The 4,583-nt window shown below is 41.8% G+C and overlaps 1 pseudogene; it reads left to right on the top strand.

Annotated features, from left to right (window-relative positions):
- The first annotated feature begins 359 nt into the window (after positions 1-359).
- LOC138079046 (olfactory receptor 9K2-like) lies at positions 360-1,299 on the top strand (annotated as a pseudogene).
- Positions 1,300-4,583: the final 3,284 nt, after the last annotated feature.

Below are 4,583 nucleotides of genomic sequence, written 5' to 3'. Positions count from 1 at the left end.
TGCGAAGAGTTGACTCACTGGAAAAGATTCTGATGCTGGGAGGGACTGGGGGCAGGACGAGAAGGAGACGACAGAGGATGAGATGGGTGTATGGCATCACTGACTTGATGCACATGAGTTTGGGTGAACTCCAGGAGTTGATGATGGATAGCGAGGCCTGGCGTGAATCTATCTGTGATTCATGGTGTTGCAAAGAGTCGGACATGACTGAGCAACTGAACAGAACTGACTGAAGGTTAAAGTAAATAATGATTATAGGGTAGTGTTATGACTCCTAATACTGTAAGAGATTATTTGTAACTAGAATGAATGTCAAGAGTTCGTTTATTTTGCCTTGTACCTTTCAGCAGATTTCTTCCATGAGCGACAGGGAAACATGCAACCACTCAGAAGTGACTGACTTCATTCTTGTCGGCTTCAGGGTCTGCCCAGAGCTCCACAGTCTCCTTTTCCTCCTATTTCTACTTATCTACACTATGATCTTCTAGGGAATGTTGGCATGATGGTCATTATTAGGAAAGATCCATGGCTGAACACACCAATGTATTTCTTCCTAGGCAATCTCTCCTTCATTGATTTCGTCTATTCATCTGTTATTGCACCCAAGGCTATTATCAACTTCTGGTCTGAGAGCAAGTCCATCTCATTTGCAGGCTGTTTGACCCAGCTCTTTCTTTTCACCTTCTTCATTGTGACTGAGGGGTTTCTCCTGGCAGCCATGGCTTATGACTGCTTCATTGCCATCTGAAATCCACTCCTCTATACTATGCAGATGTCAACACGTCTCTGTGTTCAGTTGGTGGCTGGTTCCCATTTTTTGGCTGTATCAGCTCAATTCTTCAGACCAGCATGACATTTACTTTATCCTTTTGCGCTTCTCAGGCCATTGACCATTTTTACTGTGACACTTGCCCACTTCAGAGACTATCTTGTTCTGACCTCTTCATCCTGAGAATGGTTTCTTTCACCTTGTCTGGCCTCATTACCTTCCCTACCATCAGAGTTATTGTTATTTCTCATTTGTATATTGTGTCCACAGTTCTACAGATACCCTCCACTGAGGGACGTCAGAAAGCCTTCTCCACTTGCAGCTCCCACCTGGGAGTGGCGAGTGTACTGTATGGTGCTGTCTTTTTTATGTATCTCACTCCTGACACATATCCTGAGCTCAGTAAAGTGGCCTCCTTGTGTTACACCCTACTCGCTTCCATGTTGAATCCTTTGATTTACTCTCTGGGAGACAAAGATGTCAAAGAAGCTCTATACAAAATTTTGGAGAAGAAAAGTACTGTTTTGTGATTATTATTTCTCTTCCAGTAATGAGTGGTGTCTGTTTATTTTGTATTCCTCTGGTCATCAATGAAATTATTCTCCTGAGTATCATAGAAATATTATCAAAATCTTTTTAATGGTAGTGTATTATTTCCATATGGTACTTTTTTTTTTTTCCCATCTTAGCATTGTCAACGGAGAAGGCAATGGCACCCCACTCCAGTACTCTTGCCTGGAAAATCCCATGGACAGAGGAGCCTGGAAGGCTGCAGTCTATGGGGTCGCTGAGGGTTGGACACGACTGAGCGACTTCACTTTCACTTTTCACTTTCATGCATTGGAGAAGGAAATGGCAACCCACTCCAGTGTTCCTGCTTGGAGAATCGCAGGGATGGGTGAGCCTGGCAGGCTGCTGTCTATGGGATTGCACAGAATCGGACATGACTGAAGTGACTTAGTAGCAGCAGCAGCAGCAGCAGCATTGTCAAACATAAATATCTTGGATTTTGGAGATGCTCTGGACATTGCAGATACATTTTTCAAGATGAATCTTCATACTAATCTCAAATAACATTTTATTTTAAAAAACTAATATTTTTATGGCATACTGCAGAACACTGCTTTTATATATTATTATAGTGCTTAAGCAATTATTTTGTCTAGTTTAGTCTTTGGAATGGCTCCCTCTCTTACACACAACTCCTAGTGGCTCAGACGGTAAAGAATCCCCCTGCAATGCAATAGACCCTGGTTTAATCCCTGGGTCAGGGAAATCCCTGGAGAAGGGAATGGCTACCCACTCCAATATTCTTGCCTGGAGAATTCCACGGACAGAGGAGCTTAGCATGCTACATTCCACGGGGTCACAAAGAGTTGGACTTGACTGAGCAGACTTTGGGATCCAGACTTTGAGTGCAGCAGATGCCAGAGTTGGACTTGACTGAGCAGACTTTGGGACTTTGGGATCATCAGAGAATTGAAATTTGTGGTCTGTATTCATGGTGAGCCACATCCAAGTCTCTGCATGCCAAAGGAAGGAGAACAGTTCTATAAGAAGGAAGAGGAACTTCCTCTTGTGCAGAAGACCATGGCTTTTCACTTGCTGAGACTTTGCTAGGTAAGAAGAGTAATCTTCTTGTAGCCCTTCAAAAGAACTAGACAAAAGGCTGAAAAGCCCAACATTGTTTCACAGAAATAAAAAACCTCTGTTCCTGAATGAATGGATTGAAGGCTAGCCACCTTAGAAGGAGCAGCCACTGTTCTGCAGAGTACAGGCTGAAAGCTAGTCAGTTTCATGAAATAGTCTGATTTCAAATCACATCAAAGTGCCAAACAACTACTAGCCTAAAAGCAACACCTTAACCAGAAAGGCAAAGTTTTAAATAGATCCCAAATAAAGCCAGGAGAGCTTCAAATGCAAAGAGGGTGAAAGCTCAGTTCCAGAAGTAAGACATCCTTCAAACCCCGGGGTTGGTGAGAAAAACAGTAAACAACAACGACTCAAATGAGGATATTGGACCTATTTGCACACCAGCCCTAGAACTGTTGGGAGTCTTCTCAGGCCCCTGTGGAGTCCACTGAAATGTTGACCTGAAACAAATAGACTGACAGATATTTCTCCAGCAAACATGGAGGAGAAGCACAGAGTTGCAATTCAAGGTCTGCCACCGTGCAAGACACATGCAAGTTCCCGAATGACAAGGGAAGGAGAACTCTTTTAGAGAAGAAAAAAGAAAGATTGACCATGTCAACTACAAACTGGCATTTGCCATCTACCTCTACAAGGATTAAATCATATGCTGGTACAACTGTTGATTTTCAATACCCCTGAAAGGAGTTCAGGGTAGAGAGCAGAAATGAAGTATTACGTGCTCTGGGAAAAACTGGCAGAACAAATCTTAAGATACTTTCATATTTTCAGGAGCTAATTTGATGAGCCCAATTCTTGTATCTCCTCATATCTAGAAAAAGCATTAAAATCCTTCATGGTGATGAATGTTCCTTGTGAGTAGTAGAAACCTTCCTCAGAGAATAAGTGCTTGATTTCATGTACTCTTGCTTCACCAAAATCACATATATACTGACCATCTTGGGAGTAGTTTCTCAGAGCTATCAGATGCTGTCTCTTGGACTACAGTCCTGATTTTATCCCAAATAAAATTTGTCTCACGAGTCTTATGTTGTGTATTTTCTTTAAGCTTTGATCAGTGCTGTAGTGAAAAAAGTGCCCTTGACTTTTCATTGGCTAAGTCCTCGACAAGAAAGAAGAGTCTTTTTCTTTACAGCTGGGCTCTGCTTTTGTTGTAGGTGTGAAAGTCCCCCACTTTTACTTTCCAACTTTATCTCAGAGGTTTTGGTTTACTAATTTTTACAATCATTTTTGAATTTTCACTTGAATCAACTATTTTATACATGTTCTATCAAGAGGAAGTAATAATAAGAAGAAACAAACAATAAGTAATCTTCATTACATACATGAACTTGGGAAATTGTATATTGAGTTTGTCAGGCATTGGGGAGTGCTCTGAGGACCTGCTTGTTTCTGGACACTAATAAAAAAAATCAAAGTGGGAGTCAGAGATATCAATTTTTTTTGAGGCAATCATTCCCTTGAATGAACTTTGATAATTGTTCCTATATTAATTATTTAAGAAATATTTAATAAAAGAATAGAAGATAGGTAATCACTAAAATCAGAGAAGGCAATGGCACCCCACTCCAGTACTCTTGCCTGGAAAATCCCATGGACAGAGGAGCCTGGTGGGCAGCAGTCCATGGGGTCGCGAAGAGTCGGACACGACTGAGCGACTTCACTTTCACTTTTCACTTTCATGCATTGGAGAAGGAAATGGCAACCCACTCCAGTCTTCTTGCCAGGAGAATCCCAGGGACGGGGGAGCCTGGTGGGCTGCTGTCTATGGGGTAACACAGAGTCGGACACGACTGAAGCGACTTAGCAGCAGCAGCAGCAATCACTAAAATAGAAGGTGACCCAAAATTTACATGCCATGCCTCTGTATCTTCATTTATTCTATTAATTTTATTTAATGCCTGTAAACTCCAGGAGATGATGAGGGACAGGGAGATGGTGAGGCATAGTAAGGCCTGGTGTGCTATAGTCCATGGGGTCACAAAGAGATGGACACGACTTGGTGACTGAACAGCAACAGCATGTTCTGATCTTGTGGTAGCCATGGGTACAGATAACCTTATTGTTCAGGAAACATACGATTTAATGTTGGAATCAGATCATCGGACATACAATTAAAATACAGAGATTTAATTTACTCTTTATTGTATGCAAGCAGTAA

This window comes from Capricornis sumatraensis, chromosome 4, assembly GCF_032405125.1.
Source record: "Capricornis sumatraensis isolate serow.1 chromosome 4, serow.2, whole genome shotgun sequence".
Lineage (NCBI taxonomy): Eukaryota > Metazoa > Chordata > Mammalia > Artiodactyla > Bovidae > Capricornis > Capricornis sumatraensis.
The sequence above is the reverse complement of the archived record's forward strand: the minus strand, read 5'-3'. Positions and strand labels throughout refer to the sequence as shown.